This window comes from Lemur catta, chromosome 6 (genome assembly GCF_020740605.2).
Source record: "Lemur catta isolate mLemCat1 chromosome 6, mLemCat1.pri, whole genome shotgun sequence".
In the NCBI taxonomy this organism is placed as follows: Eukaryota; Metazoa; Chordata; class Mammalia; order Primates; family Lemuridae; genus Lemur; species Lemur catta.
In genome coordinates this window covers 31,245,670-31,263,414 of record NC_059133.1, presented here as the reverse complement: position 1 = coordinate 31,263,414, position 17,745 = coordinate 31,245,670, and the positions used below count along the sequence as shown (strand labels likewise).

The following is a 17,745-nucleotide window of genomic DNA, read 5'->3' as shown; positions in this document are numbered from 1 at the left end:
GCTTATAAAGTAGAAAATAGGCCTTCAAAAGGACACATATTATAATTTAATGCCTATTATATCAAATGTAGTTTTTCATCAAAATAATAAAGAGAAGTATAAGAAAGTTTATGCAGGTCAGTTATGGACATAGGTAAAATGCTTTGTAGTGGTCCCCAACATTTTTGGCACCAGGGACCGGTTTCATGGAAGACAATTTTTCCACGGACTCAGGGGAGGGTGGGGAGAGAGGATGGTCTCAGGATGACTCAAGTGCATTACATTTATTATGCGCTTTACTCCTATTATTATTACATTGTGATATATAATGAAATAATTATACAGCTCACCATAATGCAGAATCTAATGCTGTTGCTGGTCTGATAGGAGGTGGAGCTCAAGAACGTGATGCAAGCGATGGGGAGCAGCTGTAAATACAGATGAAGCTTCCTCTCCTTGCTCACTGCTCACCTCCTGCTGTGCAGCCAGGTTCCTAACAGGCCACAGACCAGTACTGGTCCAGGAGTTGGGAACCACAGCTTTAGGGTACTCAGTTGAACAAAGAGCAGTAATAAGGAAGTAGTTCCACAGGACTGAATTGGTTTGGTAAATACTATTCACTAGTTTGCTAAAATGACACTTATCTTTCATTGTTTGTCATTTTAAGCCCAAGGAAAGCACAAACTTAAGATTAAATAGCTTCCTCCAAATTCTTTCAATGAATGGTTTGCCTGGTTCATTTTTGTTCAAGATATATACATGCATTTTCAGTGGACAAACACAACAGGAATTTTAAGATGGTTAAAACATAGAACCTGTGTCACCAAAGACTTACTAAACAAGTATAGGTAAACTGAAAATTTTCCTGAGTACATAAAATCAAAGAAAGCACTTTAGTGTATAAGTCATGTTGTCTGGGGGCCTAAGCTTGCCTTTCCTTTCTCCTTCACCACAAATGCGACTTACAGAAGTCTCACCTTTGTCTTTGTTCAATAGTTACTATTTTCCTCCAGTGACCCATAATCTTCCTTCCTCCCTCCTTCCTCTCTCCCTTCCTCTCTCTTTCTTTCTTTCTTTCTTTCTTTCTTTCTTTCTTTCTTTCTTTCTTTCTTTCTTTCTTTCTTTCTTTCTTTCTTTCTTTCTTTCTTTCTTTCTTTCTTTCTTTCTTTCTTTCCTTCCTTCCTTTCTTCTTTCTTTCCTTATTTTTTTCATTTTGTCAAATCTTGCTTTTCTTTTCCTTTAACCCTCTCTCTACTACTGACTCCATAGCATTCCTTTCTGTATTTCCTTACCACAGACAATTCCATCAGAACTGGCTGTTCTATTTCTCCTTTTGACTTCCCCTTCCCTTTTTCAGTTATTGCAGGGTAAAGAGAACAATCTGATCATTAAATACATTAACACAGCCACTTCCATCATCTATGTGTGTCTCCGTGCCCTCTCTTTATTTGTGTGATGTGAGCACACATGCACATGGGTTCTTTACACACACAAACAAGTGTGATTGTTTTGTCTGCGCCAGTCGAGTCAATCACAGCGTAAACCCTTTTTTTCTCCTGACCTTACTGATTAAGTCAGTCAAAACATCAACCTGGTTTATATGACTAGACAGCATCACTCTGTGTTTTGTTTGTTATGACATGCCATGGTTCCCTGACTTTTTTGTAAATTTCAAGTTATGACATTTTCTTTGAAATCTGCTGCTACTGTTTCTTGAGAATGATATCTGTGAAGTCTCCAGCTTTTCAACCCCCCAGTTAGAACTCATCACTCTCTCCTGAATGCTCCTGCTGCACTTTGATCATAACCCAGTTACTTCATGCATTGCAGCTAGCTGGACATACAAATGTTTCCTCTGCTACATTATACGTACTTCAGAGAGTAACTTTTTGTACCTTTAGTATGTCATAAAGTTCCCTTCATTTAGTAGATGCCTAGGTACATATTTTATAAACAGGTGAATGCTCGAACAGTAATTTTAAAAAGTAAAATTGTGAGTTAAGGCTAAACAAAAAAAGATTATAAACAAATGTTGGCAAGAAATATGAAACCTGATTTCAAATGAAAATAGCCACTATGGTGACTGTTATTTCTTCTATAATATTGCTTAGTGAAAATTAGGAATAGTTCATCTTTGCTTATTCCCCTCTCTGACTTTATAGATTTACAGAAAACAGTAAATATAGAATTCTTGTGCTTATATATGAAAAGTTTTTTTTCATTGAATTAGAGGCAATATATGTTTTTCATAGGCCAACATGCTTTGAAGCTTTTACTTAGATTTAAGTTTATGTAACTTTTAATTGGTAACATGTGCCCTGTGGATGTCTATGTATATGAATGTGTACATAGTATACCTACAGAGATAGATATTAAAATGACACAAATCCTTCTTATCTGTTTATATACTTTCACTTTACAGCTTCTGATATTTACTAAATTGGACTAAATACTATACTTCTTTGACAAATAATAAACATCTACAAAAATGCATTTGTGCATCTGTTTCTCTATATCACATAGACACATTTGCAGGCAGAAGAAAGAAGGGAACAGAAGAAAGAAGAGAAAAAGAAGGGAGAAATATGTATGTGAGTGAATGCATTTGTGGGGTAGCATGTTTGTGTTTGTGTTCCTGGCAGTGGATCCAGGAATATTGGACTACATGAGCAACAACATTTATATCTTTATATCTCATTCTCTATGTATTCATGTCTATATCATCTGGTGATTCAAAATTCTGTTTGCTTATGTATAAGTTATAATTTTATACATGAACATTTTTGTGTTTCCAAAAATAACAATTATTAAAAATTAGAATGCTAATAATTATACTACAAACTGCATAAATGATACAGGGTTTGGGTTTTAGTATTACAAGTGTGGGTATATTAACCAAAATGTATTCATTGCTGGTACATCATAAAATTGTAATACATTTGCTGTCTAAAATAGAGAATGAGGTATCAAATTGGGATAATTACTTGATTAGTTTGACCAACTCAGGTTTTTAATTCCCAGAAGAGATTGGTCAATATGCTTGCATAGGCCAGGCATGGTAGCTCTCACCTATAATCCTAGCACTCTGGGAGGCAGAGGCCAGAGGATCACTTGAGGTCACGAGTCGGAGACCAGCCTGAATAAGAGGGATACCTTATCTCTACAAAAAATAGAAAAAATTAGCCGGGAATGGTGGCATGCACCTGCGGTCCCAGCTACTCGGGTGGCTGAGGCAAGAGGGTTGCTTGAGCCCAGGAGTTTCAGGTTGCTGTGAGCTAGGCTGATACCATGGCAGTCTAGCCCAGGTGATGGAGCAAGACTCTGTCTAAAAAAAAAAAAAAAAAAAAAATGCTTGCATAACTTAAACTGAATAAATAGCCAAAAAACTTTTTAAATTTTGTTTTATAAAACATTTATTCAGTGTAACTATTTTATAGTAACCTGATTTCATATTATAATATTCAAAATAAACAGGATTTGCAGAGCAAAAAATCAAACATTTTCCCTAAATGAGATATCTAAAAGTTCAAAATAATATAGGTTATTTAGTAAGATAGCTTATTCGGGAAGTACTCTTCACCTTTCTTTTTAATTCTTAACAAGCTTTTTCCTTTTGTTAGTAGTTCCAAGTTGTATTTGCCTATAAAGCACATCACTTAAATCTCTAGTGTCATCTGGTTAAGTTAAAAAATTGTGATTCCTAAATATATATAATCAACCAGCAAAATATTTGTTTCCGTGCCTGTGGAAGCATAAAAGATTTATTAATAATATAAATATGGATATTTCAGTTTCAGTAAATTAACTAGACATCATTAGCATTGAGCATAGTATAGGAAGGCTTTTGTTGAAAAGCACATAGAAGAAAGCGTGCCTATTTACCCTAGAATATTTAGGCATTAGCTTGAAACAGATTGATTGCTATAATGTTTATTCTGATAGCATTTAAAAGACAGGAAATAGTAGATGTCATAAAAATAAATAATCTTATACTTACTTTCTGGAATCGTTAAGACCTGAGAAAGAAATTTTAGTTAGTCTTAGCTTCATATTCGTGAATGTATTCTTTTAGCCTTTTTGTTTAAAAAAAAAAAAAAACACCAACTTTTAAAAAACTTAGGCAAATAAGTTTTTAATAATAATTGGGCAATAAATGAGGTTACTAACCAGTTTTTTTTTGACTGAACTAAATAATCTTCAAAGTTGTTTGTCACAATAAAGCTGGATTTTGTTAAAAGAAAAAAAAAAGCTGTCCACAAACTGTGTCCTATATTTATGAATAACCATGTATCAACTTTTCTGAATCTAATTTTCTCAGTCTAATTGTTGACTATAGATTCATTATTTCTTCTGGGCCATTTCCACATATAAACACATACCCTCATTTTATTGTAGGGACAGAAAAGGGAAACTTAAATCCTTACTTCAACTTTTTAGTATTACTAGTGAGAAAAGGGCACTGAAGAAAAGAATGAAACTATGCATTCACTAAAAATAAGAATTGAGAATTTTAAAAAATTACTTTCCTTAAATATTGACCAGATAATGCCCCACCCTGTATCTTTAAGATTTAAGCCACAATGAACACATAAACATATGCCGTTTTTATCTACATGAATGATACACGTGTATCATCCTAATGCTTAATCAATTTCTCACAAGTGCCCTCTCTCACTGTCTTGTGGTCTCCACTGAGTTTGTCCCTGCCATGCTGTCCCTCTCTCTCTGTCTCTTTGCATCTTCTTCTTTCAGGGAGAAGGAATGGATAACAATTAGTTAGATAAAGTGAGTGAGGTACAGAGTATAGGAGGAAAAAGTGAAAAGTTGAAGGGACGGTAGGAGAGAGAATGCCTTAGGATACTGAATGACAAGGCAGGTATGCAGAGCAATATGTACTATACATTTTTGTTTCATTTCCTCTTCCATTTCTTCCTTTCTTTAAGACATATGTAGATATGGAACCCAGGAAGAAATACAGATTGTTTCAAAGTACACAGTTCAGTAATTTATCCATGAGTAGAAAATTCAGTATTTGGAAGATTAAAAGAAAAGCCAACATACAGAAGAACGTGACAGTGCTAAGACATGATCATCTAATCGTCATTTCCAAATGATTAGTCTATTTTGTTCCTTTTAGGTGTCTCAGTTGTGAATGTAGTGTGGTCTGTTTTAATTGTTGGGGTTGGTATAGGTGTTTAGTTCAAGGCTTTCTACTACATCAACACTCTACAACCTCCAAAGGCGATCTGTTCTAGAATGTATTCATAATTTAGTTGACTGGAACTTAATAGACCTTTTCTCTCCAATAGTTAACAATGTTAAAAATGGTGATTAAGATCTCAGAATAATTCCCAAAGGCTCATTTAGCCTAACTTTGCAGACTGGATTATCCCTGGGTACGTATAAGAGACATTTCCTAAGAAAGAAGTATGTGCTTAACTTTACAATCCCCCAAGCAGAGGTGAGGCAGTTCAATCTTACTGGCTTTTATGTGTCCTTTTTCTTTTTTCTCTCCCCTCACTTCATCTTTATCCCTCCTGTGTCTTCCAAGATCACAGCAATGGGGCATTGACCAGCACATGAAAAGGACCTTCTCACCCATACAGAGTGACGTCAGTTTATATCTGCCCAATTTCACTAGGCAGAGTGTCTGTCTAAAGTACCAAAGTATTACTAAAAAAGAGCTAAGACTGCCTATTTTTGTAAATGACAGATTTTATTTCATGATGTGGATTTTAATTTTTCATTAGATTTTTCTCGGGCAGCCAGTTGTCTTTGTGTGTTTTATGTCAAATAAGAAAGTATTTAGATTATATATGGCTACTCTGAAAAATATTATAATGTATATTCATAACTAAGTTCAACATGCTGCTGAACTCCTGCAGAATATATGTACTGCATCTACTCATAACTTTATATGTTAATGGAAGACTGGATTATAAATGAATATTCTTGGATTTTTTTAAGGCAACATTCTAGAACTACAAACATTTTCATCCTCTCCTGATGCATTGTATTTTCCTAATTCTTGTATGGGAATGATGCTCTGTTTCATGTCTCTAAATTTCACTCAATTGTATCCTCAGTTTAGGTTTGGATACAGTCTGTGTGCATTTAATATCACATCTCTAGATCTGGTCAAGGTTTCCCCTTAAACCTAAAGGAAATAGTTGAAAGGAAAAACCCAGAATAAAATATCTTAGGAAGACTTAGACTTGGTCTGGCTATGTTTAGATTTCTTACAAATTTTGGCTCGGTTTTAAGCTTTATTGGCAGTCTCATTCAGAACTGTGGCTTTATCCTCTTTTTTTTTTCATTTGGCTAATACGATTTGTTAAAACATTCTCTGTTTATTTCTTCTTGCTTAACATTTTTCCACACAGCAGGCATAATGAATTTTTGTTTATGATGGGCCGTGCTGCCTGAATTATGGTATGGAATCTGGGTTTGGTTTCTTTGGAAAGATATTTTATTGCTCTTTAAGGGGATTTATGCAGCTTCTGGTGTTCTATCTCAGACATGAGTTTTTCTGAAGTTGGTTGCTTAGGAGGAGTTATTTCTAAGAAAAACTAGGCAGTAGCTGGTAACAAAAATAAAAGCACCACAATTTATTAGAAATAGATTTATCAGATTTTGCATTATCATATTTGTCATATTAAAGTATCTTTACATCTGAATTATGTACAATTTTTAAAAAATGATACGCATCTTTTTAATTGAAGGTCCTCAAAGCTCTTTAAAGTGCCACATGCACTGGGGTTTGTTGGTGCTGATCAATCACAGAAAACACATATTAAAATATACTCTCCCCTCAAAGAGCTAAGGAGATCATGTTTCTTTGTACAAGGAATACTGACACAGGATACATTTTGAAGTGGAAGTACCTGGTTTGTAGCTAAAGAATTAATTCTACCTCTTTGAGATGCTTCACTGTCAATTTAAATTGTATAAAATAAACTTATAAAGAAACCAAACCACAATTTTCATGTTAATGTGAAAATTTACTGCCATACCATAGAAACTGATTTGACTTGTTAGAGCTTTCCAAGAGAAGAATATCCATTAATTCATTTAAATGTTCATTCATTTTTAAAATGTGTGCTGTATTTTAATGAAAAAATTTTGGAGTGTACTTTTTACATCAATTATTATTGTATTCTTCTTGAGATTCTGAAAGAAAGGCAAAACTCCCCAAAACCCTTAGGTTGAATTCTTTTTAGTTTGTTTACTTGTAAGATAGCCATCCAAATGTCTGATGTCCCATGGAGTAATGAGCACAGACGTTGAAAGTAGGCTGATTCCATTTGGAATCCCAGTTCTACCTCTCAGTAAGTTACTAAATCTATGTTGAATCTCAGTTCCCTCATCTGTAAAATAAAATTAAGAATGCACAACTTGAAATGTTGTTGTGTACATAAGGAATGTAATTAATTAATGCAAAATGCCTAGTATTACATCTGGTGGATACTATATGTTCAATTAATGATAGCTGATATTACTTATATTATTATGAATTCAATAGTAGTGGGTGTATCTAGAAAGATACTTTGAAATAGAAAAATGGGAATCTGTTACATGTTTCTGAAAATATATACTTTATATTTAATGACTGGCAAACAACATATAGATCAACAACACAGACATATAGAATAGTGTAGTGTAATGTTTCTCTAATGTGATTCCCTGTATAAATTTTGAAATCAACGCCTTGAGATCAAAGAACTTGAGGAGAATTTCAGTGGGGAAACAAAAATTGACTGAAGTGTTGAAAAATAAGACCTAGGATAAATGGATGGAAAGTAATATTACTGGTATTTTTTTGTTTCCTTAGTCTAGAGTTGCTGCATAGTTCCTACAGTATAGTCATTAAGAGCATAGGTTGTTGGGTCAGAATGCCTGGGTATGAATCTATTTACTAATTCTGTGATCTTAGATAAGTTACATTCCTCTTTGCTTCCATTCTATTACCTAATGTGATAAAACTGGCCTAATAATAATAATACTCCATAGAGTAAATTTTATGCTTCCATATGATAATACATGTAAAGTGTTTAAAATGGTACCTATACATAGTAGTTAGTCAATAAATTTAGCTAATGTAATTACATATCATGAAAAACAAAATTTCTATTCTCATCTTACTTATATGTATAGAAATCAGAATAGAGCTATGAGAAATTTTCCTCATGTAAATGACATTTCTGCATCTTATATAAATCTATTTTATTTTTGCATTTTACAGTGGTAATCAGCATAAAAACAAAATCAGAAATTAATATATTACATAGTTGACCTTCAATATTTTATTTTTCTTATCATTTACATATTATAATTCTTATAGTACAAATAAATAAAATATCACAAAGTTCATGTCTTTGTGTTCAAAAAGACTCCACTCTGCTTTTAGAAAACACTTAATGCCTATTGTTTCCTCCTACATTGTCTAAGTTTGATAGATAATGGCTCACTGTATCTGTTATATAATTCCAAAATCCAAAAACTCTTAATATTACAGCATTTTTTATATAATAACTTATTCAATAGAAAAACTCAATATGGCAAAAAACATTTGATTATAAAATATGATCTGAAACAACATGATAAGTATAGTCTTTTTTTTGTCACTTAGTATGGATGCTTATATATGTATGTTGGAATGACCTAGGTTATGCTGTAGTAACAATCCTCAAACCTAGTAACTTAAAATAACATGTCTATTATGGTTTGACATAGTCACTCAAGAAGTGAGGTTGACAGACTGTCCATCTCAAATGCTGCTGGCTGTCATGCTAGAGATGTAGAGAAAACTCTGGAGGATTTTGCATTAATAATTAATACTTGAATCTAGAAATGATGCCATCATTTCTACTCACAATCAGAAATAGTTACATGGCTCCTCCTCAACACTAGAAGTATAATCCTACCGTGTGCCTGGTAGGGGAAAGAACTATAAATATTTGGTGAAAAGCTCTAATGATTGCCACATTCTGTTTCACTACAGAAATATTATGATGATGATTACGGGGTTCAGTCTCCCAAAATCTGATGTGGTCTTATATGTCATATTTACCATATATTTTTTATAATATCCAAAATAATTTTAATTCTAACAAGACAATATGTTCAGATATGAAAGTAAGAATTAATCCTATGTTGAGCTCCAGGGATCTGAAGAAGAATAAGACATTGAACTGATAAGAACAGATACTACATTTTATGTTAGCCAAAAAGCTGAGAAGCGATTGAAGAAGAATCAATAAGAGTCCCTACTTTCACAGAACTCACAGTCCAATGAGGGAGTCAGGCATGTAGCCAAAAACTTTCAATGTAATACACAATCTATTGCATTAGAGGTTTGACAAGAGTGTGACTACAGGACATCAGAGGGAGTGAAGATCTGGATCTAGGCTACTTAGAATGGCTTCAGACAGAGATGGCACTTAAGCTGGGGTTTGATGTGTGGCTAATAGATAAGTATTAAACATATGATAAGAATTTCTGATAGATTTTAACTAATTTTTTTAATTGTCAGGCTCTAAATTTTGCTCATACAGTATATACAGATTCTTCACTACATGCAATGTTTGGGGGACAGTTAAGATGACAGTTCCATCACAGAGAAAAGGTAAGTCTGAAAACAAATTCATGCCACATCATGAAGGATTTTGGAATGCTGAAGTAAAGCAGTTTTAATGTTATTCTGTGGTCAGCAAAGATAATCAACCAAGTTTTTAAAAAGGGGACACGAAGTGTTCTGTACTTTGTTGAAAAGGTCCTCTTGAACCAGAGGATGGGATGTAGGAATGTCAAACACATTTAAAATAGCGATTTACGAAAAGAGCAGTGAATTATTCTGTTTTTATGTTTAAGTCCTTTTTAATAATGTATTTTCAATATAGTGCTTATATTCAATATTATGCCTAGCTGAGAACTCAAATCTTAAACATTTTTACACTTGTTTGAGCAAAAGATTATACAGAAGTATTCCTCAAATTTATGTTTGGGTTTGGCTGACTTCAACTTTTCCTTATGGACATTGCATTTGTGGAAAACTATCCGGTGTCAAATGCATTTTGCCACTGTCATTCTAAATTTTAATTCTTGAAATATGTGAGTTGAATATGATAGATGAACTCCGCACAAGAAGTGGTATAAACACCTCCTTAAGAACCGCAGCTGCACTTGCACCAATACTTGAAGTGAAATTGCAGGAAAATCTCTGAAACAAGGAAAACATAAAAAGTGGAACAGTTTAAATTTATAGAGGAAACACTTAATTTAGAAAAAATATGAAATATCTGAGAAATATTGAATTTTTATTACATTTTGCACATTTTTTGTAATTATGGCATTTATAAAATATACAGTTCAAGAAGATCATATGTTACTAACTTATTGAGAATAGTTCAAAATATGCACCAGCTTAAATATTTTTAATAAGACATAAAGTTTAAAATACCTTTCATAAATTAAGGTCAGTTGCTAAGTATAAAAGTCATTGAAGTGGTAAAAGTGAAAATGATGCTGCATCTTCATCATGCAAACGTCAATTGAAGAGCTCATTGCACGAAACCAATGAAGTAAAACTAGCCAGTATTAAAAATACTATGGTATAAATTTTTATTATAGAAACTTTATGGAAGACCTTACTTTTATGAAAAAATGTCACTTTTGAGAAGACTGATGATTTACTATCTATGAAATACAATTTCCTTCTTATTTGCCCCATCCTGTAGACCAACAGGGAATGGAATAGCGAATGAATTAGAATTTGGATTGAAATCAACATGGATTGAATGCCTGGTTTTGCTACTTATTAGCTATGGCCTTGATTAAGTTTGTTAAACTCCCACATCTCTATTTCTGCATGGTAAATTGAGGACTGTGACAGTTAACATATAGAGTTGTGCATATGAAGGAAATGAGGCACAGTCAGTTCAGTGGTTAGGAGCCATTGATATGTGAAGATAGCTGTAATACTGCCATGATTTCACTGTTAATGGCCTGCTACCTTCTCCCACACAGATCCCATTTTCTTGATGTTTATCATCCTTTAAATTGAACAAAACCTTATTTTCCAAAAAGCTTGGAATAAAAATATTTCAATGAGCGGCAATACATTGCATTATTTTAATAAATATCAATTGATGTATCAATGAAACAAGTTGTACTACAAAGACAAAGCTGGAATATCCATTGCAAACAACAGAATTCCACGGAAGTGGTACAGGATAGGAGTACAAAAAAGACTAGTCTGAACTTGATATCAAAGCTTCACAATAGATTGGCCCCTTTATGTTCTTAGTGCTTTGAAATATGTATGCTCAAAGATGATATACTCTCTTCCTCCAATTTCTCTGCCAGCCTATCACCTCTCACTATACTATACACCTCCCATTAAATTATAAAGAACTTTGTCCTGTATTTGAACCTGCTGATTGATCACTTCTTTCTTCCTACTTCTGTTTATAACCTTGAGTTCTATGATGCCACACTCTTCTGGTTCTCCTGATATTGCCCTAATCATCTATTCTTGGTTGCCCTTCTAAGTATTGTTCCTCCAGTGATCTCTTAAAGTTTTTTTAATTCTCAGAATGCTAACCCCTATATTTTCCTCACCCTTTCTGGGAAATTGCATCTAGATTCATGGTTTTAACTATCATTTGCCTACATATTTGTTGTTGGAAAATGAATATTTGTACCTGTATTAGTTTCCTATTGCTGCTGTAACAGCCACAAACTTAGTGGCTTAAACAACATAAATTAATTCTCTTACAGTTCTGGAGGTAAGAAGTCCACAATCAGTTTCATTGGACTATAGCCAAAGTGCTAGCTGGGCTGGTTTTGTTTGTTTGTAGGTTATAGGGAAGAATTCATTTCCTTGCCTCTTCTCACTTTTACCCTCCAAACCTATGTTACTTGGCTCATGGCTCCTTTCTCCATCATCAAAGCCAGTAGCATAGAATCTGCTTTCTTTTCTGATCTCTCCTTCCATTCTTACATCTTGTCTGTCTAACTTTGCTCCTCCTGCTATCCTGTTGTAAAGACCCTTGTAATTACATTGTCCCTAACTGGATAATACAAGATAATCTTCCCATCTTAACATGCTTAATCACATTTGAAAAGTCACTTTTACTATGTCGGATAGTATCTAAAAGTCCCTTTTACCCTGTAAGGTTTCAAGGATTAGGTTGCGGACAACTTTGAGGAGCCATTTCTCAGCCTGTATTAGTACCCAAGATTCTGATGGACATCTCCAACTGGATGTTTCATGGGCATTTCAAACTCAAGTTGTCGAAAACTGAATTCATCATATTATCCCATTTTCTAGGCCAAATTCCTTTTTAGTATTCCACTTGTCAGTTGGTCGTAAAGCTATCCCCTCAGTCACCCAAGTCAGAAATGCAGTTATCATATAAAACGTTTCCTTCTTTCTCTACCTATAGTAAATTTTGACTTTCTACTTTTCATTTTTAATTTCCATCCCAATAACACTGCACTATTTTAATTCAGAAATTTTTACTTGTTTGCCTTTAGTCTTTCACTCTCAAATGCATCATGCTTGTGCTCATCTGATGACACATATGAAAGCAAATCAGATTATTCCATCCCCTTACTTCTGTGCCCCTCCCTTCCCCATGTCTCCATCACCTACAAGAGAAAAATCAAAGCTTCTCTTATCAGTCTATTTTTTCAATTTAGCATGCTAAAATCTAACTACCTTGAATGCAAAGCTTACTCTTTGCACCTAGCACCTGACATAGGACCTGGCTGTGCTCAAGGAGTGTTTCCTGATTTGAACTGAAGTTCTTTATCATGAAATAAAAGGTCCTTTATAATGAGGTTGTACCTTTCTCTCTCACCTCACCTTATTCATAGCAATATTTATACAGAATTCATAGCAGAATTTATACACAAAGTCAGATACCACTATGTCTTCATAAAAACAATTCCTTCCCCTCCTGGGCAAAAAGATAGAATACATTTCCCAGCCTCCTTTGCAGATAGGTATGGCCATGTGACTGTTTTCTAGGCAAATGGAAGTGAATCCAACTACTTCCAGCATTGGTGCATGGAAAACTCTCATATGTGATTAGCTATGCTTTCCCCCTCCTCACAGTCTCATACAGGAAGACCTTGGAAGCCAAATATTGATGATGGTGGAGTTACAAGATGGAAGGATTCCGGGTCCCTGAATCATCTCACTAAAAAGAGATTCCTTGAAATCAAGAGCACTCATTTTGACATTATAAGCATGTGAAAACTTCACTTCTATCAGGTTTGAACCAATACACATTTCTGGGGTTTGTTTGTTATAACAGTTGGCATGACTGTAACTAATAGGCACACTATACAGTATGAGAACTCACTGAGTTTTTCTTGCAGTCTCCTCTATCTGGAGGGGAATTTCATCTTTGTCATCTGTAATGATTCAGCACAGACAATACCTCCTTCAGAAAAGCTTCCTTAGGCCCCACATTTTTGGTAGAAGCTTCCTCTCATTTCCACAAAAATAAGCTTGGTTCTGTCAGAATGGTTCAAAATTAAATTGAAATTATGTTCACCTATCTTGTTTCCAACTTCCCCAACAAGAATTTAAATTTCATAAATGGCAGAATGCATTTTGTATCTTCAGCCAGCTTGGCATCGTGTTCCTGGCTGAAGATACAAAATTACTGCAATAAGAGTGCAATAAATGCTTATTGGACAGACCTCAATACAATTTCCTTACCTATAAAAATAACATAATACTTCAGACCCCATATGGTTACTGTGATGATTAAGTGAGGCAATACATGCAAAGCACCTGGCACATAGCAGGTGCTTAATAGGTGTTCTTTTTCATTCCTTCACAGAGCCTTTCTTAACTACTTTGGTTCATGGTTTCATCTTTTATCTTAATTGTCTCCAGTCAAGATTTCAAACTGGCTCTCTGTACTTTGATAATAATTTTATGTATGTAATAATTTTCTCTCCCCATCCAAACTGTAAATGTTTTCTGGATACAACTGCTTCTTACCCTTCTTTCTAGCCTCATTGCACCTTGGACAGAGGAGGTGTTCAATATACACTTTTTAAGTTGGCTGAGTACTCTCTATATGTGTTCTATTATGTTACATTAAAAACAGCTCTAAAGCCAGGTCTCCATGACAGCAAACAAATCTTTGGCCAAGAAATAAGCCAGTGCATAAAACATGCTGTCAACTTGGCTTTCATACTAACCTATGCAGGTGTGTCTCTGTTTAGGGAGTAGAAAATTATGGAATATAAGTGCCAATTTAGTGGGGGGGGGGTGAGGTGAGGGTTGTGTATGTGTGTGTACATGTGTGTTACAGGTAATCTATAAAAAATGCTAGATTTATTGGCTGTACTTAAGGAGCATGTATGTATATTCACTGACTCTAGAATAATACAAAGTTTTGCCATGACTTTACACAGGGTCATGCTATTTGACATATCTTAAACTGCTCCAGGAATATGTCCCATCTTAAACTCATCCTCTATAACAACAATATTCTGTATTCATTATCTTCCATTTACATGTGATGCCAAATTGCAATATCAAAGATGTCCTGGGAAGTGGTTTAATTTACTGAGAGTGTTAAAAGAATAGGTATTCAGGGTTGAGATGGAGATGAGCTAAATATTATCTGAAGAATACAGTCTAAGGAATGAGAGCACAGAATCTTGAACCAGGCAACCCGAGTTTCATTTCTGGTATTATCCTTTGCTTTGTGACGCAGGTTTACTCAAGTTTGTTCAAGCATTCCAGAGGCATTTATTAAGTACCTTATATATTCCAGACTGTCTTTGGTGCTCAGGAAAGAACAGTAAACACAAACAAACATTCCTTTGGCCATGGAGCTTACATTCTAATAGGAGAAGGCAAGCAATAGACAACAGCAACAAGTATGTGTAGCATGTTATATAGTCAAAGACTCCGATGAAAAAAAGTAGAAGAGAAATAAGGAAGATGGATAAAGAATGCAGGGGTAAATAGGTTTGCATTTTTAACAGGGTGTGAGGAAAGATCTCCCTGAGAAGATGGAATTTGAGAATGGACCTTAAGAAAGAGAGGGACAAGATTCTGCAGGTATTAGGGAAAGCTTGCAAAGAAGGGAACAGGAGGTGTAAAACCTCTGAGCAACCTAAGAGGAGAGGAAGATGGAAAATGTATAAGCTCCTTAGGCTGTTTCCAGTACTTTGGTTTTATTCTGAGTGATTTGGAAAGCAATGAAAATGTTTTGAGCAGAGTTGTGCCCTAATCTGATTTACATTTTTTGAGAATCACTCTGTTTTCTGTGCTAAGAGTAAATTGAAGTGGGGAGAGGGCAAGAGGAGGAGACCAGTTAGGAGCCTCTTGCAAAAAATTTAGCCAAGAGTTTAAAATGGGGCTTTGACTGGGTGGTAGCAATGGTGATAATGATAAGAGATCAGTGTGTGACACAAACACACTTCTCACACATCTCCAAAGCCTGTATTTTTGTATTTTTGTTTTTTTTTTAGACATGGTCTTGCTCTGTCACCCGGGCTGGAGTGCAATGATGTCATCATAGCTCAGTGCAGCCTGGAACTCCTGGGCTCATGTGATCCTCCCTTCTCAGCCTCCTGAGTAGCTGGGACTACAGGCATATCCCACCAGCACCAGCTAATTTTTTGATTTTTTTTTTTTTTATAGAGATGAGCTGTGGTGCCCAGGCTGATCTCAAACTCCTGGCTTCAAGTGATCCTCTCGCCTCAGTCTCCCAAAGTGCTGGGATAACAGGCATGAGCCACTGCACCCAGCCAAGAGGTCAGATTTGAGAACATATTTTTGAAAATAGAGCTAATAGGCTTTGTGGATGGATTGCTGGTAGGGAATGAAAGAATATAGTCCAGGATAACTCCAAGATTTGGGATCCGATTAAGTAGAAGGATGGAGTCACCATTAAGTGACGGGAAATATTGTGGGGCAAATTCAGTTCAATGAGCATAGGAGCTACCTCAGTTTAATAAGTTTGGAAAACCTGTTATACCTCCAAGACAGTGAGACACATGAAACAAGTTCAGAGGGAAAGGGCTAAATTGGAGCTATGAATAATTAAATCTGTTCATCAAAAAGATAGTACCATATTTAAATCCTTAAGATTAGATGAGATCAGCAAGTGATTACAGGTTCAGGGCCTATAAAGTGTGCACAGTGATAAGACCTACAATGGTCCATTGTGAAGGTTAAAAAAGTTGTATATGTAAAATTTTTAGAGCATTGTCTGGTATATAGTAATCCCCCTATGAATAGTAGGTGTGCACAATAGAATTATGCAATCTTGTTCAGACATCATGTATCACAAGTTATAAAATGAAGACTCAATATCATTTGACACAAACACACTTCTCAACATCTCCAAAGCATATTTTTCTATAGTCTCATATAGTAAAACAAAATAATCGTGTAGTGTTGGAATTGGAATTTGGCGCATTTCATTAGTTCTGACTTTCCTTCTGATAGGAACTAGCAACTGTTTCGTGTCCCTATTCTATTCTTCTGTAATATCCTCTGGCATATCACTCTCATTTCACTTACTTCCACATGTTATAATTTGTGTGTGTGTTTTGCCCACAAGATTATGAAATCCTTGAGAACAACGATGTGTCTTAGTTATCTTTGTAGTTCCAGTGCATAATACATACCTGGAACCCAAATACTAATAATAAATATTTGGTGAATGAATGGAATGAATGAGTGGATATCAGCTATGTGTTAGGCATTGTGCTAGAACTCTTTAACATATAGATTTATTTATTTATTTAACCCCAACTAGAGCACAGTTAGATTGGTATTAATAAACCCATTTAAAAGATTAAATAATTTCTGCACAGAGGCCAATTGATATGCTTGCAGTAACAATCTAGTTAGTTGCAATGCCTATATTAATATACCACAGGAACACCCTAAGGCCCAAGAGTCCCTGCTCTTTCTGAAAGTCTCTTTCCAATACAAAATATATATTTTTAATATTTATGAAGGACAATCATTCATTCTTGACTGAAAAAAGTTCAAAAAGACCATTAATTATAAAAAAAAATCTATGCTATTATTAGATAACCTTGATTAGTAGCAACCCTTCAATATATTGAGCCAAAAGACGGTAAATTGTCATAATATTTTAATAGGTATTTCATATATATATGAATATGTATATGATATATAGTATACATTTTGAACAATCATAAATCTACAGAAAAGTTGAAAGCACACAGCACACATAGTACTTTTTTTCCTGAACCTTTAAACACTTCAATATACATATCTTGCATTCTCCTACATAACCACAACATAAACATCACAAATTATGAAATTAACATAGATGCATTATTACCATTTGATTTTAAGACCCCATTCAAATTTCACCAGTTGTGTCAACAGTGTCCATAATAGGGAAAGAATCCAGTTCAGAATCACGTGCTATATTTGGCTGTCATATCTTTTTCAATATGGAACAATGCCTCAGTTGTTCCTTGGCTTTCATAATCATAGCACTTTTGAAGATTACAAGCCACTTATTGTGTTGAATGTCTCTCAAATTGGTTTGTCTAATGTTTCTCTATGGTTATATTCAAGTTATGTGTCACTGACATATCACTGTGTTCTCATTGCATGCTATTAGGTGGCATGTGATTTCAATTAGTCCCGTACTAATAATAATCATTTTGTTTACTTGGTTAAGGTAGACGTCTTTGCTGCAAAGTTAATATGTATAATTAATAAGTATTTTGCACAATTAT

The 17,745-nt window shown here is 34.6% G+C and overlaps 1 pseudogene; it reads right to left on the bottom strand.

Moving 5' to 3' along the window:
- Positions 1-9,096: 9,096 nt before the first annotated feature.
- LOC123640791 lies at positions 9,097-9,222 on the bottom strand (annotated as a pseudogene).
- Positions 9,223-17,745: the final 8,523 nt, after the last annotated feature.